This window comes from Neomonachus schauinslandi, chromosome 8 (genome assembly GCF_002201575.2).
Source record: "Neomonachus schauinslandi chromosome 8, ASM220157v2, whole genome shotgun sequence".
Classification (NCBI taxonomy): Eukaryota; Metazoa; Chordata; class Mammalia; order Carnivora; family Phocidae; genus Neomonachus; species Neomonachus schauinslandi.
Window position 1 is genome coordinate 108,235,403 of NC_058410.1, and position 27,544 is coordinate 108,262,946.

Below are 27,544 nucleotides of genomic sequence, written 5' to 3' on the forward strand. Positions count from 1 at the left end.
ATGTAACCAGGCGGGAGGGGCCGGGGCGGGCATGGGCCTTCCCGGCTCGGGAGCTGGGAGTCGAAGGGGCGGGAGGCGTGGGAGTGAACTTGCAACAAGTTTGAGGGACGTGTGGGCCTTGCGCCTACTCCTTCTCCACCCGAGGCGGCTGGGGGCGGGTGGTACCGGGGAGGGCGCCGGAGGCCCGAGAGGTGAGCAGGGGCCGAGTCCGGCCCGGCCAGGCCCAACCTGGATGGTCCCGGGCAGTGGGAGGGCCGGGGCGGCGCCACGCCCCCGGGGCTGGGCTGCTGGAGGGGGCGGGGGAAGTACCATCCCTCCCTCCCTTCCCGTCTCTTCCCCCCCCACCCTCGGTGTCTTAAGAAGCGGCCGCTGCCCGCGTCCCCTGGTATCCCCCAGCTGAGGCTTTTTCTCCCCTTTGCATTATTCCACGACCTCTGGGAACCCCCACCCCAGAGCTCACCCTTCGCGCGCCCCTTTCTGCTCCCTGGAGCTCCTAGCCATCTGCCCGCCCCTGAGTACCCCCCACCTTCTTGGTCCCGAATCCCGGAAAACACGCCCCCTTCCCCTTATTCCAGCAGTTCGTACCGCCCAACCCCTCGCCGTCCCGCCCCCAAGTCCGCGCTCGGTCTTCTCCCCACCTCCCCGAACCCGGGTCAGCCCCGGGGGCGCCGCGCGTGCACTTCCCTCCTCGGAGGGAGCGGGTTGATGCCAGCTCCGTCTCCGCCCCTCCGCCCCTTCCCAGCCGGGGTTCTGGCTTCACGCACCGCTGCCCCGAGCTGCTCGGGTTTGCGAGAGCAGGTTCGCGCCGCAGCAGCCTGGCGCGCCCCAGCCCCGCGCCCAGGGGGTAGGAGGGAGGGAGGGCGGGCGCCCGGGGCGGGGCTCCTCTGCACGCGCGCCCTCGCGGCCCCGAGCTCCCCCTCCCCGTTCCCTGGCGGCTGCTCACCGCGGAGTCCTTTCCAACCCGGTCCACGCCAGCCGGGATTCTCTCGCCTGTCCGTTCTGGGGACGGTTCGGCGCAGTTTCTGGTCTAGACTTGAGCGCAGTGCTTTCTTTGGCTTTACGCCCTCTGGGAAATGTCAATTAATTACCGCCCAGCCCCCACCCTAAGTGAGGGGGTCTTAGTCGAGCAGGGAAGGGGCAAGGAAAGGCCGGTGCAGGGCCTTAGTGATACTTCTCAGATGTGGGCTCAGGCCCCTGCACCCGCCCAGTCCAAGATTCCACTTGCCCAAGACCTGGCAATTCTTGGCGGGGGGGGGGGGGGGGGGGTGTGCTCTGGTTTCCTCTTGGGCGGCCAGATGTGGTTGGCTCAGATCAGAACGCAGTTTCTGGCTCCTCAGCTTGTTTGCTCTGAGGCCCTCTCGGTGCCCAGCCTGGTGGATAGTCTGCAGGCCCTGCCCTCAGGCAGATAACAGTCGAGGGGGAGAGATGCCAGCAATAAAGGCCGGTCTTAGACACAGCGGAAGGGGAGAGCCCTGCGTGGTAGTTTGCTGGTATGCTAGTACCATGCCTCAGTTTCCCCAGCCGTAGGAAAAAGAGCACTTCACTTGGCCCCCTTCTTTCTGCCTGCCCCCCTGGCCGCCGGGGTGGGAGAGTCAGGAACCAGAAAGCGTAAATGAAAGGCTGTTTGCGTGCCTCTGTGCTCGGCTTCTCTGGAAGGGAGCTGATATTGCTTACAGTTTACAAGGCCTGTTACAGCTGCAGTGCTATTTTGCCCTCAGCTCAGCTCTGGGAGGTGCAGACTAATCGGAATCCTGTTCCGGGTCCCATGGAAGTGGTGCAGGGCATGGGGCAGGGGACACCCCCTCAGGTGAGCACCAAATCCATGGAGAACCAGCTGGGCTTCTGAGGGCTGAGGGCTGGGTGACTCACAGTCAGAGGTGGGGCAGGGGGTGGGCCAGGGCAGGCAGCAGCCCATCCAGTGGCCTGGGATGGCAGGGATACTCAGGGCCCACCCCCATGGCCAGTCAGGCCCCCTTTGAGCCTCAGCGCTGGAAAGTAGGTAGGAGGGGCCTCCCATCCTGTAGGCCTGGCTGTCCTGTCCTTTGAGGGTCTGGCTTCTGGCCCTGATTTCTCTGGGGGCTTTGTTTATGGCTGTAATTGGATCATTAGCTGGAGTTTATAGAGTTACTTAGCACCTGCCCCCACAGGGAGTGGCCCAACCACCCCCTGGCTTCTGTCTCTTCCTTTTCAAAGTCAACTTGGTTTCTGCCCGCAGCAGGGGTTTCCCCAACCGCAGCTGGTATGAAAGCCAGGTTGGGCCTTTGTCCTAGGGATGGAGGGCAGTCAGCACTTGGGGCCCAGCTTGGGGCTGCCCTGGAGATGACCATGGAAGTTGGGTTGACCTTCTCTGACACAGAGGGAGGGAGGTCAGGATTTCCAGAGCTGCCAGAAGTGTCCACGCCCCAGGATGCAGCAAGTGCATATGTATGTAATGTAACATGTCTGTCTTCCTCTGAAAAAAGAGAAAGAGGTACACTCCTTACAGGCTGTTGTGGGGATTCAGGGTGGAGCGGTGTCTGGCACATGGTGAGTCCATAGTATTGCTCTGTGTTTCACTCTGGGGCGTGTGTAATTGACAGGAGTTTGTGTGTGTGTGGTTATGAGATGATAGGTATCTAGGTACATGTGTGTAGATGAATCGTCTATGTGTGCGGCTATGAGAGTATAATCACACGATATATTAATGGAATATTCGTCTAGTCTCTTTATGCTATAACAGAACAACATTATAAGAAAATTTAGTTATAAATAATAGTTGCCAACATTTATTGTGTATTTACTCTTTAGAGTGAGATAGGAATGATTCTTTTCATTATCCAGATTCAGAGAAGTTAAGCAAGTTGCCGGAAGTCACACAGCCTGGAAGTGGTAGGGACTCTAACCTAGGTCCAACTGTCTCCAAAATCCATGTTCTCAATCTCTCAAGCAGGCCTCTTTGGATTTCTCAGGACTTCTGTCTTAAGAGGTGGCCAGCTGGGGGTCTGGCAACCTTCTTTTCCCCATGCAGGGTCTCCTGCTCCGAGCGGGGGTGGGAACTCGCTGAGGCCTCTGCCCCAGGGCAACACCTGTCTCCTGGCTGTTCTTCTGAACTCTGCTGACACAGGTGACCAAAGGACCTCCGGTGAGGACTCTCCTGACCGGCTCCAGAGAGGAGAGGAGTTCAGACAAGGCTCCCTGGGTCTCCCTGGAAACCTCACACATTAACTTACGGTGCAGTCCTCACTCGGCACTTGTTTACTCAGATGTGGGGAAAAGGCTGTGGCAGCTACTGAGTGAGAATGAGCAGCCGCCAAAGTCACGAGGACACAGGAGTCCCCTCATAGCCAGCCTGTATGGCTGCAGCAGGTCCCTGCTGTTCTCAGCCTCTGTTTCCATGGCTGGGAACCGAGATCATCTGTGGGGTCCCCTGCAATGTGAACCTTCTACCCATCTCTGGCAAAGGCATCCTGGACAGGAAAGGCTCCCCAAAAGGAGGCGCGTGTGGTATGGCGCTGGGGGGGTGGGGGGGCACCGCTGAAGCTCAAGGCTGGCCCCAGGCGGTGCGACCAGCCAGTTTCTTTTGGGACTTAGAGCCGGCATGTACTGAGCACTGAGCTAAGTGCCACGTCGCCAGGAGATTGTTGAGAACCAGAGCTCCAGGGCCAGGCTGCTTGTCTTGGAATCCCAGCTCTGCCACTTCCTAGCTGTGTGACCCTGGGCAAGCTGCTTAACCCTGCTGTGCCTCCGTTTGCACGCCTGCAGAGCAAGGATCATGCTAGCACCTGCTTGCTAGTGCTACAGAGAGGGCTAAGTATTGTTTTTTTTAAGATTTTATTCATTTATTTTAGAGAGTGAGAGAGAGAGAGAGCTCGAGCAGTGGGAGGGGCAGAGGGAGAGGGAGAGAGAATTCCAAGCAGACCCTGCGCTGAGCACAGAGCCCGACTCGGGGTTTGATCCCAGGACCCTGAGATCATGACCTGAGCTGAAATCAAGAGTCAGACGCTCAACCGACTGAGTCACCCAGGCACCCCATCTGGGCTGAGTATTTTGTTGCATGCTGCATGTATGAGATCTGGAATAGCATCGTGCTTAAAAATATTAGTTATTAATCTTAACAGACTCTTACAACTCACTCATTTCTTTATTTCTCGTTTCCAAGTGAGGAAATAGAGGCATAGAGAGCTCTGGCGAAGAAAAAAAGACCTATGAGTTGCAAACAGGACTCCCCTGCGCATCTAACACTCTTGAAAGAAATGCCTTACACGGGGCTTTGCGGCTTCTGTGGCTGTAGCCCCCATCATTCCCTGGTGACCACACCCAGCCCAGTCCCTACATTTAACAAGATCACATAGGGAAACTGGGGATGCTTACAGCATCTCTACCGCCCCTGCCCTGCCCTGCCCTGCCATGCCCCTGGGGATTCCTTGGGTAGCGTCTGGCCTGGCCGCTCACTACCCACTCCTGACCCATGGCTTTTCCCCTGCGCTTCTGCAGCCTGCCCCTCCACTCTGCCCCAGAGGTTCAGATCCCCTTGGCTTCTGTGTGAGTGAAGGCAGCAGTAATATCCCAGCGATAGGGCAGCGGGTGACAGCAGAGGTCACCTGAGAGGGGCAGAGTCCTCACCGGTTTTCTTTCCTGGCTCTTAGGTGTGGGCATAAGGACGAGGAGAAAGGAGGTCTCACGACCCCCACCTCCCGTCCAGCTTCTGGGGGGCAGGCCTCCTTGTTGGCTTTTATCCCGATAGTGGAGACCCCAAAGTAAAATGTGATGCCCTGGGGATTAATCCAAAATTCCAGCAGGTTTTCCAGAAATCCATGGTCCATATTTCCTCCTCCCAGTCCTTGTTCATGCTGGCCCCTTCTCCTGGCACACCCTCCTCTGCACTCCTCCTTCTAACCAAATCCTCTGTCCATCAAGGCACACCTTCCTGGTAGCCTTGGTTGGATATTATGCTCACCTGGGGAGCTCTTAAAAAATACTGGTACATCAGGGGTGCCTGGCTGGCTCACTTGGTAGAGCATGCCACGCTTGATCTCAGGGTCATGAGTTCGAGCCCCACACTGGGAGTAGAGCTTACTTTAAAAAAAAAAATACTAGTGCACCTGAATCTTGAAGGAGGAGATTAGGCATCAATATGTTAAAAATTCCCCAAATGATTCTGATGCCCTTTCTCTAGGGCAGCAACTCTCAAATTCGAGTGGGCATCAGAATCACCTGGAACAGTTGTTGAAACACAGATTACTAGGGCCTTACCCCAGGGTTCCTGACTGAGTAGGTCTGGAATCAGTAGGGCTACAAATTCCAGTAGGTCTGGAATTTGTATTTTGGATGAGTTCTCAGAAGTTGCTAATGCCGCCGGTCCCCAGACCACTGCTTTGTAGCTTCCCAGGCATGAGCTTTCTGTCTCCTGGGTCTCTGATTGCTTTTGGGCCTCTTAGGCCTGTCTCCTTTCTGAAGCCAGGTCCCAAGGGGCGGGGACCACTGTGACACCATTTGGTGGCTACTAATCCCTGGTATAATCAGCCTCCCTTCCCCACCTTGGCTCTGTGCCCCCACCTCCTGTTAAAGTGAGCACGGTCCAGCCTTGTGGTCTCGGCACCACCCTCTGGGACAGGTGCTCAGGAGATAGTTGCTGCTTGAACAAGGTGAGATGGGGTGGACACCAAAGGACAGCACTGTCCCCAAGAGGCATCAGAACACGGGGCAGGATCTAAAGCTCCTGCAAAAGTGCTTGGGGCCAGAGTGGCATTGCTGGATTAGGGGGGAGGCATCCAAAGTGGCCCTTGGCTCTGTTGAAGTGAGGCTTGGAAAGACCCACCATGTGACTTGACTTTCCTACCCCAGGGTGGGCAAGTACGGCATCACTGCTTGAATTGTGTTTCTTTCTTTTTTTTTTTTTTAAGATTATATTTATTTATTTGACAGAGAGAGAGAGGGAACACAAGCAGGGGGAGTGGGAGAGGGAGAAGCAGGCTTCCCGCCGAGCAGGGAGCCTGATGTGGGGCTCAGTCCCAGGACCCTGGGATCATGACCCGAGCCGAAGGCAAACGCTTAACGACTGAGCCACCCAGGTGCCCCTGAATTGTTTCTTACTACTAATAAAAGTGATAAAACATGCACAGAAAGCAGCCATGCCCTTCTCCTTCTTTACCCAGACTGGAGATGTTGGGGGGGCTGTCACTGTTGGATGGAGGGGTGTCTCTATCATCATCTAGGAGGTCCTGGGCCTTGAGGGCAGCAGATAGTGGGGCCACCTTGGGGGCTCCCCCCTGGGCTCTTGGGGTGGATCCTTCCTTGGAAGCTGGAGGAGTCGTGATGGGAGGTGACAAGAGGCAGTGGCAGGGTCTTCGGCCCTGCAGGGAGGTGGCAGGTTGGGCTTGGTGACTGAGCTGATCAGTCGACAGATGAATGGAACCCTCCAGCGTCAGCACCCTGAGCCCAGAGATTGGATCTGTTTTGTGTGATGCTGTATCCCCAGGCCCAGAAGAGAGCCTGGTATACAGTGGGTGGTCAGTAAATTTTTGTGGAGTGAGGGCATGAGTGTGAACTGAGCCCCCATCAAGTGCCCAGAAATGAGGACACAACAGGTCTCTGCCCTGCAGGCAGGGTATCAGCTTCACCATCTAATACTCAGGGATGGGTACACAGCTGGACAAGGAGGAGCTCCTTGCCTCCGCACCCCCCGCCCCCCCGCCCCCCCGCCTGGCCACCTGCTCTCCCCAGGATCCAGGTCCAGCTTCACTCTGGTTTAGGGCTGACAGTCTGTCCCTTCCTCTAGAGAGTTTGCCAGCATCCCCCCGCCCCCCCGCCCCAGTTCTACCAGTGGGTCTGTGGGGTGGGGCTCTGGTTTATTTTCTCCTGTTTGCCAAGGGAAGTCACAGCCTGTCCTCTGCCTTGTTTATAATTGGTTTGGGGACAGCACCTGCCCCAGCCCCCCCTTGAGTCCCTGAGAGGTACAGAGTGGCCAGGAGGTGACACACTATCCTGTCCAGTCCCTGTTGCCTCTCGTCTCCTCCTGGCTCTGGCCAGGTGTGCTCTCGGCTGCCCCTGCGGCAGGGTGCGGCTGGCTTTGCTGTCGGCCGACTGGGGCCGTGGGGCTGGGAGCCCTAGAAGCTAGCTGGTGCTACCCCCATATTTTGGAGAGTGGAGGACTGAGGCCTGGGGAGCGTGAGGGAGCCTCTCCAGCACCCTGTGGCCTGGGGCACCATGAGGGTCAGCAGGCATGAACTGAGCACCTCCTGGGGGCCTAGTGCTGTGCGGGCAGAGCAGGGTGGGTGGGAATGAGAACACAGCACCTCCTTCAAAGCTGACAGCCCCGCGGGGAATTGCAGGACCCCCAGACGACAGAAAAAGGCAGGTCGGTGGAAGATAGTACAGAAGTACATATAAATGAATGGAAATGTGTCCAAGCCTGGCCCTTCACTCTGAAAAGCGTTCTTCCTTGGTCGCGAGAGAGTTTTTACGAAAGGGCTCGTGCCAGCATGGAGACCTTGGCTCAGCCCTGCCCACCCTCTGGACCCCCAAAAGGGCAGCTCTATTGCTCCCTGGATCCTCTTATCTGCGGGTCACCTCTGCAGACCCAGGAAGCTTCCCTCCTGGACAGAGTCCTTCCTTCCAGGAGGCCTAGAGGCTGCTGAACGCAAGGGGAGGCCATGGGAAGGCGGCTGGCCACCCACCTGCCGTTCTGAAGCCCCGGGCCACGGGGGAGTTGCTAAATTGGGCCCAACAACTCAGACCTCTTTGGGCCTGCCTGTTGCTGCACCCCCAAGACTTGACCTGGGATCTGGGGCAGTGATTTTGCCCGCCCCCCCACCTCCAGCACCTTCTCTCCTTCCCTCTTTCCTTTGCCCCCCACATTCCCATCCCTCGGAACTTCGGTCTACTTCCACTGCATCTGGATCATGGGCCCTCAAAGTGTGTATGTCTCTCTCTCCTGCTCGCCCTCTTTCTTTCTTTTTCTGCCTCCCACCTTTTGGTGTTCGGGGGGTTGCTTCATGGCCTTCCCGGTGTCAGCCTATGAACCCTGCTGGTGGGGGCCCAGAAGAATGGCCTAGGGCAGGGTGAGACAGGTGTGAAGGTGCCCAGCCTGATGCATCCCCCTGCCCTTGAGCAGCCAGGGGCTTGCGGTGGCTGGGTCACCCTGAGGTGGTGGTGGGGAGATGGGCTGAGGGGCAGCCAGCCCTGGCCAGCTGGGGGAGCCCCTCCACAGACAGCCCTGGGCATCACCAGACACTTCAGACCTGTGACTAACTATAGGTTCCCCTCCAGTTTGTTGGGCATAATTATAATGGTTTTCAAAGCCAGGAGTGAGAAGATAATATTAAAACTTTGGTTTCTATTTATTTATATCCCATCCTTTTCCTCCTCTTTTTATTGTGAAATACACCATCATTGCTGATAAGAGCATAAACATATACGTATGCTGTAATAAGTAATTGTAAACACCCAGGTAACCACTGCCCAGATGAAGAAACAGAATGTAGCCTGCACCCCAGAATCAGCTTGTGTGCCCCGCCTCTGTCATAACCCCTTCCCCCCAGAGGTAACCACGATCCTGATCTTTCTGATCATCAGTTCTTGCTTTTTCTTATCACGAAACCACTGATGTCTGCGATCTTTATTGGAAGAGTTTAGTTTTGCCAGATTTTGAATTTGATACAGCTAGAACGACACTGAGCATGCGCTTTTATGTCATGGTTTTTTTTCCGTTCCACATTTCGTTTGTGAGATCCATCCAGGTTATGATGTGTAGTTATCCTGTGTTCATTTTCACTGCTGAACAATGTTCCCCTGTATGAACTTGCCACCATGTTTGTATCCATCCTGCTACTTGGGGACATTGGGGTTGCTCTCCTTTTTGGCTACTGCGAACAGTCCTGTAAGAATATCCTCGCGTGTGTTTCCTGGTGCATTGGTGCATCCATTTCTCCAGAGTGCCTAGAAGCCTGAATGGAATTGCTAGAACACAGGGTATAAGAGGGAGAGGGCCAAGCAGACTCCACGCTCAGCACGGAGCCTGATCCGGGGTCGATCCCATGACCCTGAGATCATGACCTGAGCTGAAATCAAGAGTCGGATGCTCAACCCACTGAGCCACCCAGGCGCCCCACCTTTAGTAAATATCTTGTTAAGTGGTTGTACCAACTTATTCCTCACCAGTGGCACCTGAGAGTTCCTGTTACTCCATATTCTAGCCAACACTTTCTATTGCTAGACTGTTTACCTTCTCCCGTGCTGGTGCGTGTCACAGTATCTCATCGTGGGTAGAAATTGCATTCCCCTTCTCATCTTTCTTACAGATCTGTTTTTTGTGGATGTTTGCTGACCTGCATGATCTATTCATACATTGGTATTTATAAGCAATTTATGAGAAAAGAAGCGTATACTGGGGATGCTCAAAATTTTGTACTTATAGCAGTGTCTGGTCAACATGGCTGAAAGACTATGACAGGGGCGCCTGGGTGGCTCAGTCGTTAAGCGTCTGCCTTCGGTTCAGGTCATGATCTCAGGGTCCTGGGATCGAGCCCCGCATCGGGCTCCCCATTCGGTGGGAAGCCTGCTTCTCCCTCTCCCACTCCCCCTGCTTGTGTTCCCTCTCTTGCTGTGTCTCTCTCTGTCAAATAAATAAAAAAAATAGAAAGAAAGAAATAAAGAAAAGAAAGAAAGAAGAAAGACTATGACAATACTGAATGCCAGGGGGGCTACAGGTTGGGGGTAGGAAGATGGTCTTCAGAGGAGACCCCCGACGGAGTGGCCTCTGCCCAGAGGGTCCCAAGGCCCTCTTGCCTGGCACATCTGGCAGAGGAGGGGGAAGGCTCTAGGGCTAGAGCCCTCAGCAAATACTGTGCACCTTAGAGTTGGCAGGTGCCTGTCTTTTAAGGTCTCCTTGGGCAGTCTTTCTCAACTGGTGGTGATTTTGCCTCCCAGGGGACATTTGGCAATGTCTGATGACATTTTTGGTTGTCACAACTCAGGAAATGCTACTGGCATTTAGTGGGTAGAAGCCTGGGATGTGGATAAACATCCTAAAATGCTCAGGACAGCCCCCCAACAAGGAATCATTTGGCTCCAAGCATCTGCGTTGAGGTTGAGAAACTGATCTGGGAACAGAGCCAGGAGACTGAGATTTGCCATGAACTTGCTGCATAGCCTTGGGGAAGTCATTTAAGTGCTTGAAGCCTCGGTCCCCTCCTAGGGACACTGAGGGTATCGAGGGGGTCTGCCCTCTCCCCTTCCAGAGGCTGTTGTCAGGACTGGGGAGAGGGTGCCTGTGTAGGCACTTTGGGAGGCATCCCTGCCAAGGGGCCTCTCCTCCTTGTTTCCTGTGTGGTACCAGCCCCTCCCCCTTGACTGTGCTCCCTGTCCACTGAACTGGAGGTGTCAGGTGACCAGCTGTGAGCTCGGCCCTGGTTCCTGCTATTCCAGGCCTCAGGGCTGTGGGGGAACCGCCCTGAGGGCCCCAGCCTTTTGATGAGGGCAGCAGAAATGAGGGGCTCTCTGGGGAACCCCAGGGCCCGGGTAAAACCATTTCTGACTTTGTCCTTAGCTGGGTGGGAGTCCAAGGTTGTGTGGAGTGATAAGAGGTACCTGTCATACTCTTTTATCTGAGGCCCTGTTGCTAGTCTGGGCTGTGAGGGGTGGAAGCCAGAGGTCATTCTTGGGGGCTCTGTACACCCAGGCCAGTCTCCTGCTCACCCTCTGTGTTCTTCCGGAGTTGCTGTCCCAGGGAGGGCCCAGGGTTGTGTCAGAGTCTAGGTCAGAGCCCCCTGGGCCTCTCTGACCTCCCAGTTCTGGAGCGCACTTCACCTCAGTGGCATCTCTGGCCTTCTCCACAAACCACGGCCGGCCGGCCTGATCTTCTTCCTACTACACTGTCCCTTCCTGAGCCATACTCTCATGAAAGGGCCCAGTAAATGCACCCACCCTGAGGGGTAGGTGACTAATAGTGGCTTCATAATCACCAGCCTTTCTTGACAAGGAATATTACCTATCAAAGGTGGGAATCCCTTAGGCACCAGAAAGAAACATTAGTGAAATGTACGTTTCTTTGACAGGCTGTTAGAGAAGTACTTCGGGGACTGAGGAACCTCTGAAATCACATGTGTAGCAAGAGCGTGTTGTCACAAGTGAAAATTGGGTGGTGGCTCATATCTTCTCAGAACTTCATAGAATAATCTTGGTCTTGGGGTCCATTCCAAGGTGGGCTATATAGTAAGACTGTGAACCGGGTGTCTGGAGGCCCTGGGAAGGCCCAAGGCCAAGGTGGTAGATACGTGGTCATTCAGGAAGGCGGTGGACTGTGGGGCTTCAGGCTAAGAGGATCCGTGTCTCCAGGAGGGGCTGGGAGGGTGTGTAGGTTAGGGCTAGGCCTGCACTGGACCTGGTAGGGTTCCTGAAAATTCTTGCCCCTCTGTGCCTCTCCATCTTGGTGCAGGGGCAGCGTGACCTATGCCCTGTGAGGCCTGGCTGTGTGGTTAGTGGGGAGCTGTCAGAGGCTCAGTCTGGGAAGAGGGAGGGCACTGTAGGGGTCCTGGAGCCTAGGGTGGGTGAGATGTGGTGAGACGAATTGGGAGCCCGTCTGCGTTGGGTAGTCTTGTGGGTGTGCGAAGCCTTCCGGGCGGGCATGCGGTTCCCTCCGCACTGTGAGTAATCCTTGGCCACGCTTGCAGCTCCCAGGGGATTGTGCAACTTCCTCTCAGGCTGAGGTGCAGGGGGCTGGGTGAGAAACAGTACTGGGGAGAATGAGGAAACTGGGTCCAGTGCCCGGGGCAGGGGCCTGGCCCTGGGCTCTGGCCCCCCAAGGAGCTGAGCTTTCCCAGGGGCTCCTTGCAGGGGACCGGCCTCTCCCAGGTATGAGGGAGTGTGTGTGCGTGTGTGTGTGTCTCCTGTCTTTGGGGAGGTGGGTGAGTGGGGGTGAGGCCCCAAGGGCTGCACTGGCATTGGGGTATCTTTTGAAGAGGGATAGGGGAGATACTGAGTAGGGTCAGGGTTGGAGAACCGGGTGGCACAAAGGAGGGGTCCCTGGCCAGGCTCGGGGGGTGGGGGGAAGGGGATGGTGGAAAGTGAGGGAAATGAGGAATCAGAGGAACTGGGCCACCCCGGGCAGTTGACCTCAGCCCTACCCGCCTGGTCTCCACATCTCCAAGCTTGTTGAGAGGCTCTGGTGAGGAGGCCATGATGTGTGTGGGCAGGCCACAGTGCACACGTCCTTACCTCAGGGATTGGGAGCAGATACTCTCCTGGTCCCCCTAGCTTCGAATGCTGGCCCTGCCACTCTGCAGCTCTGTGATCCTCGTAAGTCACTTAGCCTCTTGGTGCCTCAGTGTCCTCATCTGTAAAATGGAGCTAAGAATTATAGTGCCTACCATGTGGGTTCATTCTGGGGATTAAAAGACTTAATTCATGTAGAGTGCTCAGGGCAGTGCTTGGCACCCAGTAAGTAGGCGCTCTGCACGGGTGAACCTTTTCCTGGTGCGTAAGCATGTTTGCGAACGGCGAAAAACCGCCCGCTGTTCATGTGATTATTTTTGATGGCAGGGTGATTATTTTTGAGTTGGCACCGGGGATGATAATAATAAGCACTCATATTTCCCAGGCCTTACTTCATTTCAGGTGCCGTGCCAAGTGCCTGACCTGCATCAGCCCCTTGAGCCCTCAGAGTCCCCCTTTGGGGTGGGTGCTGTGTCATCACCCCATTTCATAGCTGGGGACGTGGAGGCACAGAGGGGGTGAGTGACTTGCTGCAGGGCAGTGATATCAGTGAGGGGGGACTGCAGAATGGTTTCCTGGAGCCCTGAGATGGACCCGCTGCCCTGTCCCATCCCCTCTTCTGGGTTTGGCTGGAGGTGGGTTGGTAGGAGGGAGCAGGGTCTTCCGTGAAGGCAAAGGCGAGAGAGCCTCAGACCAGTCTCCAATCAAGTAGCCAACTAACACAGAGTTCACTGAACACACGGAATGGTGTTTTTCGTGGTTGGAGTTGGAGTGAGCTTCCTGCCAGTGTGTGGACTCAAGAGGAGCTGAAGACCCTCAGCTGGGAAGGCGGTGTGGTGCAGGAGTTATGAATGTGGCCCCAGATTCAGACAGATCTGGCTTTGAATTCTGCCCGAGCCATGTACTGTGTGATGGGCCTCAGTTTCCTCATGTGCAAAATGGCGGGAGTAAGAGTCCCTGCCTCTTTGATGGGGAGCATAAAATGAGATACCATAATAAGGTGTTAGCACAGGCCTGGCCCAGAGTGTCTGCCGAATGGATGCCTTTATTAGGCACTTGTTTTACAGAAGGTCATGGGCTGGGCGGGGAGTTTGGGCCACACAGGGCTATAATTTGAACTGTGGATCACGGCCACTAATGGGACCCTAATTTCTGGCCATGAAATCAGCTTAGTGGCTCTCAATGAACATTTTTTTTTCTTTTTTAAAGATTTTATTTATTTATTTGAGAGAGAGAGTGAGAGAGAGAGCACAAGAGGGGGGAGCGGGAGAGGGAGAAGCAGGTTCCCCGCTGAGCAGGGAGCCCAGTACGGAACTCGATCCAGGGACTCCAGGATCATGACCTGAGCCGAAGGCAGTTGCTTAACCAACTGAGCCACCCAGGCGCCCAACATTTTTTTTTTTTTTTTCAGTGAGAAAGAAGATATAGAGAGAACATCCAAGTGTATTGCATGGTATTGGCCAAGTGTTGTTTTGTGCAACTTTTTTGTTTCAGGTTCATATGTGTGTGTATGTGTGCTTGTGTGTGTGTGTGTGTACTGGGCCAAATAAAGTGTATTTTTCTGCAGATCATGGTCAAGATATTTGGGGTCACTTCCTTAGAGGTTATCTCCCTCTTGTGCAATGTTTATGGAGCACCTACCGAGTGCAAGATCCAGCCCTACATGCCAGGGGCCAGACTGGGAATTCTGGGCCCAATTCTTAGTATGGTGTATGTGGGTGAGTGGGTCCTGTGGAGGGTCAGTGGAGGCAGAGGGTGAGGTGGCCAGGGAAGGCTTTCTAGGTGATGACATACATTGGATAGGGACAGTGTGGGGGTGACAATGCCCGGGGTGAATGGTCGACTCGGGGTCTGGAACTAGAGAGCCATCTTGGGAGGTGGGGGCTCCCTGTCAGTGGAGGGCTGCAGGACCAGGCCTGACCGGAAGTGTCCGTGCTAGCTAGAGCAGAGGACTGGGTGGGGGTCATCCTAGGGCACTGGGCAAGGGCTGTGGCCATCTTCTCTGGCTGGGGTGGGGTGGGGTGGGAAGACTCAGGATTACTGATGCTCCTCCCATCCCCAAGACTTGCAGGATCCACAGTGACTCAGTAAGACCCAGGACCCATGCCTTAGCCATTTTCTCCCCTTGCCTGAGCCTTAGGAGCCTCCTGAGCACTTTCCCCTCTACTGCCCCAGCTGGCTTTAGTGAGTCTGGCCTGGAACCTGCATCAGCCCTGAGCTTCCCTGGTCCAGGGGCCAGAAGCCTTTCTACTACTTAGATCTCTGCCCAGGGCCAGCTGGGGCCTCAGTTTCTTCATCTGTAAAGTGGGCATACTAACCCCTGAGCAGTCGGCCTTCTGGTTAGTGATGCTAATCTTGTGATCTAATGTGGATGAACCGGCTGTAGGAAGTGTGGAGGGTTCTGGGTGGGTAGTCATTGTCATCTCTAAGGCTGAGAGAGCTGGGAAAGGTCATGAGTACATCAGCTGCCTGGCTGGAGAGCCCCCACCTCCCCACCCCGTGACCTGGGGCTTTGGGGCAATGGTGGGAAGAGGCCTGTGACCCACGGTGAGCTGGGACTATCCCTGGCTCTGAGGGGGAGGTGGCCTTTCAGAATCCTCAGAGGATGAGACCCAGGTCAAACCTGGGTCTGGGAACCCCAGTTTCTAGAGTCCTCCTCTACACAGGGCACCCTAGGAGCCCCAGCTTGGAAGTGTTGCCAGGTGGAGGGGCAGTGCTCCAGGACTGATTGTCGGAGGCCAATTTCCAGGAAGCCATGGGTGGCTTCTAGCCTGCTGCACCCAGAGCCCAGACGCTCAGGTATGAACTCCCATAGTAGAATGTGGTATCTAATGATAGGTCCCATATACTGAGCACCAGCTCCCAGATATTGTGTTAAGCGCTTTTGTACATTTGCAAATTTAATCTTCACAGTAGCCTAATGCACAGGTCTCTTATTATCAGGTTTTATAGGTTAGCAAACTGAGGCCCAGAATGGAGAAGTCTGTCACCCAAGGTGACTTAGCCTAGTGAGTGGCAGAGCTGGGCCAAGGCTGTGAGTTCTGTATTCAGGTTGCCAGGGTTGAAATCTGGGCGGTACCACCGACTGGCTGTGTGACCTTGGACACAAGTGACTGAATCTCTTTGACTATTAGCTTCTTGCTCTGAGAGATGGGGATAACATCAGTGCTTTACTCAAGTGTTGTTGTAAGAATTATAGGAGACAATGCAGGTGACCTGCTGCCCATAATAAGGGCCCAGTAAGTACAATCTGCTTCATCATCTCTCCTGCCCACAGCAGTAACCTGCTGCGTGACCTGGGCCAGCTGTCTGCTACTGATCCCTTCCTCGTGTAGGGGAGGAAAACTTTTCCCTCCTTCCCTTCTAGGTTCTTTGGCTGGCCTAATAATTAAATCGACATAAGACAGATTGACCGAAGAAAAACAAATTTAATTTTGTATGTACAAGATCCCCAAAGATATGAAGCTCCAAGAAGTGACCAAAGCAGGCAGCTTTTATGCCATTCAGACAAAGAAACAATACATTTGTGAAGAACTGACAACAGAAAGGGGTTTGGGCTTGGGGCAGCTAATTAGTAAAGAAGTAACAAGGGTTGTTTATACAGCCTTCTGGGCCCTGAATTCCCTTTTTCTGGTGATAAGGATGTCTCTCTGCCTCCTGGTACAGGGAGGGTACCTTTCAGGTGGGAGATTTATTTCCTGCTCTCAGGGGGACAGAGGAGGGGCAGTGTGTCCTTCTTGTACCTGCCGTCTCTTCAGTAACTTTAATTCAAAATAATCAATATGCTAAAGCAGCATGTTTTGGGGTGGGATGTTTTGTTACCCTTTAGTTTTACCTGAAGTCTAGAAACTGAGCTGGTAAAGTGCTCCATTATTTCATTGAATTAATCTTTTTAAAAAAATTTTTTTTTTTTAAAGATTTTATTTTTTATTTATTTGAGACAGAGAGGATGAGAGACAGAGAGCATGAGAGGGAGGAGGGTCAGAGGGAGAAGCAGACTCCCTGCCAAGCAGGGAGCCCGATGCGGGACTCGATCCCGGGACTCCAGGATCGTGACCTGAGCCGAAGGCAGTCGCTTAACCAACTGAGCCACCCAGGCGCCCCTCATTGAATTAATCTTGAAAATAGGTCAGTTCAGTTAAACAGTTGTGTTTCATTGTAGGGGGTAGTGACGCACCTGGGCTCCTAAAGTAAAGCCTATATCGTGTGAGAAATCAGGTATTTAATAAGGCATTTTTATGGAAAGAAAAGAAAAGAAAACCAAAGGTGAGTGACCAGAGCCGACTACAATCCCAGTTTCTGAGTTCTGAAGGCAGCCGGTTGAGAAGGTTTCGAGATGTCAGGCTCAAGGCATCTTCAGACGGAGTGAGGGCAGACAGGGGCAATCTGCCAGATCTTCGTGGTTTGCAGTTGGAATATCTCTGGTGATCTTTTCCGAGTGGCCCACACAGCAACAGGCATGAAGATTGCCTGTGCATGAGCAGTTGTGGTGATTTCTCTGAAGTTTCCCTCAAGTTGTTCACACTCTGTAGGGAAAAGGGCAGCTTTTTTTTTTTTTTTTTAAGATTTTATTTATTTGTCAGAGAGAGACAGAGAGAGCACAAGCAGGGGGAGTGGCAGACAGAGGGAGAAGCAGGCTCCCCACTGAGCAAGAAGCCCCATGAGGGACTCAATCCCAGGACCCTGGGATCGTGACCTGAGCTGAAGGCAGACGCTTAACCGACTGAGCCACCCAGGCATCCCAAAAAGGGCAGCTTTTGTTCTTGGTGACTCTACGTTGAGAGTGGAAGAACATTGGGAGCCTTAGTTTGGAGAGTTGTAGCCAAGTATTGGAGGAAACAGGTAGAAAAGAAAACTTAATTGACAGTTACCAGCGCTAAAATCTGATATCCAAAAGAATGTACTATCATTTTTCATTGAAACAATTTTTTTTCTCTACAGTTACCCCCATGACTACCAAAGGTCATCAAAGTAAGACTAATTTGTTTGCAAAATGGTTTAGTTTGAATAAACTTAACTTACTATTTATAGAAATGCAGCAAGAACTTGCAACTGACTGTATAGAATCTTTTCATCTTCTCTGTTGGAACTTTTCATAAGGAATCTCAGATTGGACTTTTAAAAGTCTCTTGAGGTTAGGAAGTGGAGCCAAGGACTTGTCATCGGGTTTTACCTGCAATAACTCTAGATTTAGGTTAATTCCTCTTTTCCCCAAATCCCCAAAATATCCTGAGGTTTCTGCGCCTGCCAGGAAGTGACCTTCCTTACTCACCTGGTGAGGCTGCTGGGGAAGCCTGTAAGCAAGGTAGCAGGCTGATTTTTCCAAGGGGCTTTATTGGCTCCATAAAGTCAACCTTAGTTCCTTGAAGCTGTCTGGCCATATCGGCATCAATGCATGTCTCCCAGTCAAAGCCTTGGTAATATAGCCAACATTTCCAGTTGTGTCCTGTATTTAGGAGAATAGATGTTTGTTGAACTTGTGTAAATAACTATATTGCCATGAAAATAGGAATACTCACTAAGAGTTTTCAAATTCTGGAGGCATCAGGTAGGGAGAAAAAGGTAAATGTTTCAATTCTACTTACAAAGGTATAATTTACCAAATTGCTGTAAGTCATGGTTTTCTTGTTTATTTATTTATTTATTAAAGATTTCATTTATTTATTTGAGAGAGAGAGAGAGAGAGCACAAGTAGGGGGAGTGGGTCTCCCCACCGAGCAGGGAGCCTGATGCAGGGCTCCATCCCAGGACCCTGGGATCATGACCCAAGCCCAAGGCAGACGCTTAATCTAGTGAGCCACCAAGGTGCCCCAAGTCATGGTTTTCTTAAGAGAGAAAATTTTTTTAATCTGGAAAAAATTAAATATTAAAGATCCAACAGTGTTTTAAATAAAAAGTCATAAAAATTATAATCATCCCTATCAGTTAACTCAGTTTCATGTAATTAAGTTTTGTTGATATTGACCTTTTGTTAATAGTTTTATGAATCCAGTTTTTTCCTTAGAGTTCCGCCAGGTTTTGCCCAGTTCAGTGGTATGTCCTGAAAGTTACCAGAAACCCGTATTCTAGAGTACTTGTCGGAGTCCTTTCCTCGACTCTTTCTGAAGATGAAACACTTTTGTAAAAGTGTCAGAGTAAAACAAGAACTTATATAACTGACAAAAGACTTAATACAGTTAAAGATCTGATGAAAGCTCATTACAATGTTATTGACAAGGATAATTGATTATGTCTGTGACATACATTTTATGATAATAACTAGAATTACAAGTGATAAGATTATATTAGGACATACCAGATTTCTAGGACTTTTATACAATTTCTGGAACACTTACAACATGTATCTATACAAATACAAGATAAAGAAGACTTAATATTAGCTTTCTTTGACAGTGCTTCCCATGTGATTTAACATAGCAATAGGTCTAATTAGTTTACAATTCCCTTCCACCACCTTTTTAAGTTTTGTCATTGTTTTTGTTTGTTTTGAAAAAGGAGAAAGGACAAATCTTTTTAGATGTTCCAGAGACCCTCTGGAAAAATCCCAAAGTTAGTTTGAGGTCAAAAGGTCTTTAGTTAGAATTTGATTTGGGGGAAGTTTGTCAAACAATATTAAAAAGACTTGAATGCTTACTAAGAAGATATAGATCATAATGAAACAATACTTATCTATTTAACCAAAGTGACAATAAAAGATTTTATTTTATTTTTTTAAAGATTTTATTTATTTATTTGACACAGAGAGAGAGAGAGACAGTGAGAGAGGGAACACAAGCAGGGGGAGTGGCAGAGGGAGAAGCAGGCTTCCGGCTGAGCAGGAGCCCAATGTGGGGCTCAATCCCAGGACCCTGGGATCATGACCTGAGCCGAAGGCAGACGCTTAACAACTGAGCCACCCAGGCGCCCCAACAATAAAAGGCAAATAGAGAAGGTTCTATAGTTGTGAGCAAAACTTAGCTCTTTTAATATTGAGAAGACTTAGTTTTCTTAAGTAATCAAAAGCCTGATAATAAAGACAAACTCAAAAGGTTAAAAAAAAGGAGGGGCAGGGAGGGGGAAAAAAAGACTTAAAAAAAAAAAAAAGGGAAAAGTCCTTTTATAATCTCTTATCAGGAGCAGACCAATAGTCCAAGAAAACTTTGTCCTTTTAGCAGTTTTAGTTTTATAATAGCCAAACTATTGATATTAAAACAGTTTTTAAAACCCTTCTAGTAATAATTTGATTTTAGCCAGATTGGTCACACAAGATAAAATTCTCTCACTCTCTCCCTTTCTTTAATTTTTTAAAAAATGTATCTTCATACCTCATACCTTCTTCTAACCAAAAAACCCACACCCTACTTTTTTTGCATAGAGTTGTTTCCCTTACTATTTGTAGTAGTAGTGATTACATATATTAATTAAAATGTTTAACCCTTAGGGGAGCCTGGGTGGCTCAGTTGGTTAAGCGACTGCCTTCGGCTCAGGTTGTGATCCTGGAGTCCCGGGATCGAGTCCCTGGATCGAGTCCCTGGATCGAGTCCCTGGATCGAGTCCCTGGATCGAGTCCCGCATCGGGCTCCCTGCTCAGCAGGGAGTCTGCTTCTCCCTCTGACCCTCCCCCCTCTCATGCTCTCTCTATCTCATTCTCTCTCTCAAATAAATAAATAAAATCTTTAAAAAAATAAAAATAAAATGTTTAACCCTTAAAATTTTTAACTTATAGGGCACCTGAGTGGCTCAGTCCTTAAGCGTCTGCCTTCGGCTCAGGTCATGATCCCAGGGTCCTGGGATCGAGCCCTGCTTCGGGGTCCCTGCTCCGCAGGAAGCCTGCTTCTCCCATTCCCACTCCCTCTGCTTGTGTTCCCTCTTTCGCTGTGTCTCTCTCTGTCAAATAAATAAATAAAATCTTTAAAAAAATTTTTTTTTTAACTTACAGTGAAAACTAACAAGTAAACAATGGTGAATTGTATGTTACACCAGCAGTCTATAAATTGGCAAATTTATAGATACATCTTAAAATTTCTAGAAGCATGTGTGTTTTTAAATAGTACAATCCTTTTTTTTTTTAAGATTTTATTTATTTATTTGACAGAGAGAGACACAGCGAGAACAGGAACACAAGCAGGGGGAGTGGGAGAGGGAGAAGCAGGCTTCCCACTGAGCAGGAAGCCCGATGCGGGGCTTGATCCCAGGACCCTGGGATTTTGACTTGAGCCGAAGGCAGATGCCCAACGACTGAGCCACCCAGGGGCCCCTTAATTGTACAATCTTTTAATGTGGCCAAGACATGTTTAACAGACTGAAATATCTTTAGACAAAATTAGGTAAACTTATGTTCAGTAATTAATGTTTAATATTTTATCTTACTTGGAAAGGATATTGATATTCAATGAATTTCTGTTATTTAACTTAGCAGAACTAATGGTGGAAGTTATCAAAAGATTTGGGAAACTATTTTTAAAGTAGACATACTAGGACGCCTGGGTGGCTCAGTCCGTTAAACGTCTGCCTTTGTCTCGGGTCATGACCCCAGGGTCCTGGGATCAAGTCCCTCATGGGGCTCCCTGCTCAGTGGGGAGTCTGCTTCTCCCTCTCCCTCTGCCTGCTGCTCCCCCTGCTTGTGCTCTCGTTCTCTGACAAATAAATAATTTTTTAAAAAGTTGACATACTATAAAACACAATTATTGTTGAAAAGTGTAAGTAAAAAAAGTTATTAAAAAAAGTTTGTGTAAACATTCTTATCCCATTCATCTATCTAAATTACCTGTTTTAAACATTACATTTAGATTACCCACAAAAACTTCACGAGATGTTAGACAAAATCAGACATCATCCAAAGCTATTTTTCTCGCTGACAAATTTTGTAACGGAAAACATAAACTTACTTGACCAGTAAACCCTGGTAGAGTAAAAGTTATATGTTTGCATCATAATTAATGCTCATAACTCTGAAGTCACGTCTATTTTAATTAAACCAACAAGCTTTAACAAGCTTTTAGTTCCCAAGATTATCCCAGATCAGTGTGAACCTAAAAAAAAATTTGGTTTAGTTTTCATATTTCTGAGTTTTAGTATTCGCTGTCCTTGGAAGTGCTTGCTCCCCAACTCAGTAGAGCTCTTTCACAGATTAATTTTGGCAATACCATCTGGAGGTAGAAAAATATCATGTATCTACAGCATACACATAGACACATGTAAATATACAGAGAGACACAAACACAGAGACTTTATAGCCATCATTCTAAAATTTTAGCTGGGAGGGTGCCTGGGTGGCTCAGATGGTTACGCGTCTGCCTTCGGCTCAGGTCATGATCCCAGGGTCCTGGGATCGAGTCCCACATCGGGCTCCCTGCTCAGAGGGGAGCCTGCTTCTCCCTCTGCCTCTCTCTCTCTCTCTCTCTCTGTCTCTTATGAATAAATAAATAAAATCTTTAAAAAATAAAATAAAATAAAATAAAATAAAATTTTAGCTGGGAGTCAGGTACAATAATACAAAACTGACAAGTTTATAGAACAGTTGGATCCAAATTGTGTTTCCGGCAGTTGGAACAAGTTAAGCTTCCCCACTGAGATGGCTAAAGCTTTTTTACTTTTTATTTATTTATTTTATTTATTTATTCATTTATTAAGAGTGTATTTATTTGTCATAGAGAGAGAGAGCACAAGCAGGGGGAGTGGCAGGCAGAGGGAGAAGCAGGCTCCCCACTAAGACCGATGCGGGGCTCAATGCCAAGACCCTGGGATTATGACCTGAGCAGAAGGCAGTTGCTTAACCAACTCAGCCACCCAGGCGCCCGGCTAAAGCTTTTTTAAAAGGACATTTGTGGGCAAAACACAAGATTTTGCATTAGCCCAATTTTCAAATTGTTCCTTTTTTCTCCGCCGATGAAAAACTTCTCCCTAAAAGTTTGCACTTCAAAGAACAGCTCTTAAGTCCTAGAGAAGATGGGAGCAGAAAATCCATATTACAAAGGCACAGAGAAAGGATCTAAGTCTTTTCCAAGGAGTTTTGGGGGTATATTTGCTTCTTTTCAGAGATCTAGAGTAATTCCTATTTATATTTTTCCTACTTTAAAAAATTTTTAAATTTATTTTTATTTTTTATTTTATTTATTTGACAGAGAGAGACACAGCGAGAGAGGGAACACAAGCAGGGGGAGTGGGAGAGGGAGAAGCAGGCCTCCCGCAGAGCAGGGAGCCCGATGTGGGGCTCGATCCCAGGACCCTGGGATCATGACCTGAGCCGAAGGCAGACGCTTAACGACTCAGCCACCCAGGCGCCCCTTTCCTACTTTTTCTTAAGTGCAGGATAACTCTGTTTCCAATGTCCTCATCTTTTACAATATCTGTAGGCATTCTGAGATGAGAAAATGAGGTTTGGGGATTGGTAAAGATAGGTGGGATTCGAAGTGTGTCTAGACCCACATTTCTGGCTTTGTAGAGATTTGCAAGACAAAGACAGTCATTTCCAGTTCCCTAAGAACTGGATTGTGGCCTGAATATCAAGGGACTGACCTGCCCATCTAACTAAATTTGCTTCTTTGTATCAGGGAGATTTCCAACTGAGATGGGAAAATGTCTACATCCTAGAGAGTCTGAAAGTCTATCTGAAGCGTTTAACAAAGGCCTTCTTGGACCATTTCACCTTAGGGGGGAAAGCCTCTATTATTGTTCCTATTATTGAACATCGGCCTCCAGCTGATTCATTTCCTGATCATTTCAGGAGGGCCTGGGAGAATTTCTAGTCATCTGTTTTCTCTGTGAAGAGGGGGAGGGGTGCTTTTCCCCAGGGAGGCCATCTGGCTTGTCTGATAACTATAGTGTAATCACGGGTGGGGAGAATGCTCCTTAGCAGCCAGTCGAGGTCCCTGGGAGTGGGGTTGTTAGTGACCACTCATCTTTCTAACTCTTCTTTAAATTTGGTAGGATCTTCTCAAAGTGGAGACAAAAGGGGCTTTGTAATTTCATCTTGTTGAAAAAGTCCTTCAGGCTAGCCACCCTATGCCTTTGTGTCTTCTTTTTAATTTGATCTTTCCATAGGTACCAATAAGGCAATTATTTAGAATGAGAGCTCTCAGTTTTTGTGTGTATGTGAATATAAAAGTTTGTCCAATTCAAAGAATCCATAGTCATTGACAAGGAGGATCTTATATTAATCTTAATAGTGACTCGAACCAATAAGCCTTTTAATGGCTTAACCCTGGGCATTAGTGGTGTTCCTAAAGAAGGTGCAAAAGATGCAGCCCTTGCAAGAGCCAAGAAGTTCACCCAGTGTTAGTCTAAGAAAGCAGACTTTTGTCATCATAGGTGGCAATAACGGTGTAGTAAAAATGGCATCTCCGTGGTCTTTCATGGGAACATTAGATGTCTCCAGTTACAGACCTGCTAATTTGTGAGCCCGGGTGGGTGCTACTGGAATGAGACTTCTCCAGCACTACCAAGACAGTGCAGGTTGAGACGACAAAGGCCTTTGTTGGATTGGGACCCTCTTATGACAGATTCCTCTGAGGGTTGGCATTGTCAGACAAAGAGAATGCTGCTGTGGCTTGGTGTCTTGGAACCCCAGTCTATTCAACTGGCCATCAAACATATGACGGGACATGTGCCTTCCTACTGGTGAAGACCAGAGAGAATATTCTCACGGATCACAAAGCCAAGCTCTCAGGACGTAGAATAAGACGAAAGGAAAGGAGACCTCTGGTTCTTCTCCGAATGACAAACGACACAAGACAGAGACAGGAGAAGACAGTGACAATCTCTGATTGTCAGAGGATCAATAGAAAACAAAAGTATTTATAACACATTTTTACTAGAGTCCCTATACCCAAGGAACTAGTTGACACAAATATTTGCCCAATCTAAATTTAGAAAAGAAAAGGACTTACCATTCTTGCTTTCACCAGACCCAGCAGGCAGAGATCTGGGGGACTGACGTGGTTAAGAAATTTTTACCTTCTGCTGGCTCCTGGGAGAGGTCCCAGAATCTCTCAGCTGTTCCCAGAGTGAGCATTGTCCAGCCAGCAAGGAGCCCCATGTTGGACACCAAAACTGTAGGGGAGGAAAACTTTTCCCTTCTTCCCTTCTAGGTTCTTTGGCTGGTCTAATAATTAAATTGACATAAGATAGATTAACAGGAGAAAAACAAATTTAATTTTGTATGTACAGGAGCCCCCAAAATATGAGGCTCAAAGAAGTGAATGAAGCAGGCAGCGTTTGTGCCATTTAGACAAAGAAACAATACATTTGTGAAGAATTAAGAAAACAAAAGGGTTTGGGCTTGGGGTAGCTAATTAATAAAGAAGTAACAAGGGCACCTGGGTGGCTCAGTGGGTTAAGCGTCTGCCTTCAGGTCAGGTCATGATTTCCGGGATCGAGTCCGGAACTGGGCTCCTTGTTCAGCAGGGAGTCTGCCTCTCCCTCTGCCCCTCTCCCTGCTCTTGCTCTCTCTGTCTCAAATAAATCTTTAAAAAATTAAGAAAAAAAAAAAAAGAAGTAACAAGGGTTGTTTATACAGCCTTCTGGGCCCTGAATTCCCTATTTCTGGTGATAAGGGTGTGTCTCTACCTCTTGGTACAGGGAGGGTACCTTTCAGGTGGGAGATTTATTTCCTGCTCTCAGGGGCACAAAGGAGGGGCAGAGTGTCCTTCTTGTACCTGCTGTCTCTTAAGTAACTTTAATTCAAAATAATCAGTATGCCAAAGTGACATGTTTTGCTCTCCTTCCTTGCCCCTCTCAACAGGACTGTTGAGGATCAGTCAGGTTGAAACCCTGAGTGGGTTCTGAGGGAGACCTTCATAAAACAGAAGTGCCAAACTCGCTGAAACCCCAGAGCCACTAGGAATTTTGAGGGGCTTGCTGCTAACTGCAAAGTCCTGATGCATTTTGTTTGGGCCTGCTTCAAGCTTTCATGTTTCCTGCTGGCTTTTATAGGCATTTGAATTGGTGACCCCAAATCTACTCCAGGGGACCCCAATTCTCCCAGGTGTGTTCTGTGGAAGGGTTTGGTGGTCAAGCAGGTATGGGAGAGGAGGAGTCAAAAAAAGCAAAATGGAAGAGAAATAAGTCAATTAGAAAAAGATAATTATCATATGATTTCACTTATATGTGGAATTTAAGAAACAAAACAGAGGATCATAGGGGAAGGGAGGGAAAAATAAAATAAGATGACATCGGAGAGGGAGACAACCCATAAGAGACTCTTAACTATAGGGAACAAACTGAGGATTGCTGGAGGGGAGGTGGGTAGTGGGATGGGGTGACTGGGTGATGGGCATTAAGGAGGACACGTGATGTAATGAGCACTGGGTGTTATATGCAACTGATGAATCACTGAAATCTACCTCTGAAACTAATAATACACTCTATGTTAATTAATTGAATTTTAATAAAATAAAAATTTTTAAAAAAGACGAAACCAACCCAAATGGTTTTCTTTGCTGTAGGACTTGTCAGAGCCTTTGATATGCTGATATTCATTGTGTACCTCCAGTATGTGGTTGTGATATACTGTAGGGTATCTCAAAGGCCTGGTGTTCAAAGTTCCATTTTCCAGACCTGGAGTGAAACCTAGGAAATGATTTCCCCAGATCATGCAGTTATCTCTGATAAACCTGGGACTAGATCCCAGGGCTCCTGCCTTCATGGCCAGTGCTCTGCCCAGGACATCCCCGCCTTCCCCTCCTTCCTCCATTCTTCTCAGAGAAATGTTGTACGTCGTGCCACTCCCTTCCTGAAGGCTCCTCACCTTTTTCTGGCCCCTTCCCTCTGGCTGCCAGCAGGATTAGAGGGTGTCCTATTCCCTCTGGGCATTCATTGATGGGACATGGGGCTGTGCCCAGCACACAGGCTCTGGGGAGCTACTTACCCGGCTAATGGATGGCAATATTAGGCTGCATCCCAGCTGGGGGCACCCTGGCAAGTTAATTGGGTTTTCTGAGTCCCAGTCTCCTCAACTGTGTCAGGAAACTCATCACTTGGTTTATCATCTGGAGTCATTGAGAGGCTCGGCTCCGACACTGTATGTGAATGTGCTCTATTCGTTTTCAATTCATGTACAGATGCCGTTGAGTCTAACTCTTCTTATCGTTTCTGAGGGGCAATGAGGGAAGAACATGGAAAAAACGGGGGAGACCTCCAGCTGTGGGATCTAGCACGTTCGCCCTCCTAAGTTCCGTCTCCACCCCCACGCTTGCTATCTGCCCTTTATGGTGCTGCCATCCCTCCGAGGTCCCCCACCCCCCATCACTTACGAGGTGGGCTGTTCTGGCTGCCTCTGGGACCCATTCTGCAGGTGAGACAGGAGGGGTGGGACCTGGGGCACCGTTTCCTACTTTCCTGTGGGGGAGTTGGTGTTCAAGTTGGGGAGAGAAGGTCAAACATCTCAGGGCCTCAGCGCAGCTCTGCCTTGAGCAGGGTGGCCTTCTCCAGCCCTGCCTGCTCCTTGGTACCCCCCACCATTCACCTAGGGCGGCTGGCCACCTGGCCTGTCGGGTGGGAGGACGTGTGAGCGCACCCGTGTCTCCCGTCAACCCAGCAGTTGGGGTATAGATCCCCTAGGTCCTGTGTGGACGGTGGTGGGCTCTGAGGGAGAGGCCGGGAGATGGGCCAGATAGGGCCTGGGTGGTGGGAGGAGACGGTGCCTCCCTGGCTGAGTGTCCTCTCCCAGAGGGCTGTTTGCCCAAGTTATTCTTAGCACTGACTCATTTACAGAGTCTATTTTTAGCCCTGTTTCTAAGTGTTGCCAACATCTGGTGCAGCTAGTACTGAAGGGGGTAGGGGTGCAGAGGCGACCCCTTTGGGCATTGCTGGGGACTGGGGAGAGAGAAGAGAGTCTTCTGCTTCCCGCACCTGTCACGACTTGAAGCCGGGCATGCAGTTGGTGTCCTATTTGTGCTTGTGCCTTGACTGCTCTCGCACTGTCCCATCCTTCCAGCTCCAGCTCCTCTGGCTGGGGTGGGGGATGAGTGCTCATCAGGTAGGCTTTCCCAGGCCCACCGCTCGGACGTTCCAGTTGGCTTCTGACCCCTGCAGAGAGGGGCCTCAGAGGAGGGGGGCAAGCCCCCAGCTTGGGCCCCTGTTGTAGCCCCCACCAAGGGAGGAGCCAGCAGACGTTATAGGGGAGGAGTGGACTGCCTGGGGCCCAGTCCTGGCTTTGCTCCTGCCTAGCTGGGTGACCTTGGGCAAGTCATCCACCTCTTTGTACCTCAGTTTCCTTATCTGTGGGATAAGGATGGGAGTCTAGTGTTGTGAGGATTAAGATAAGAACATATGAAATGCTGGATAGTAAGTGCTATATGTAAGGAGGTAGTGGCATTCTTATTACTTTTGAGAATTGTTATTAGTATGAGCTTCTCATTAGTATGAGAAGCTCTGT

General features: G+C 50.0%; 1 protein-coding gene across 2 annotated transcripts in view; it reads left to right on the top strand.

The window, feature by feature from the left end:
- The window catches only part of TFEB (transcription factor EB), a 57,430-nt gene that overhangs the window by 568 nt on the left and 29,318 nt on the right, over positions 1-27,544 (top strand). The window lies entirely within an intron of this gene.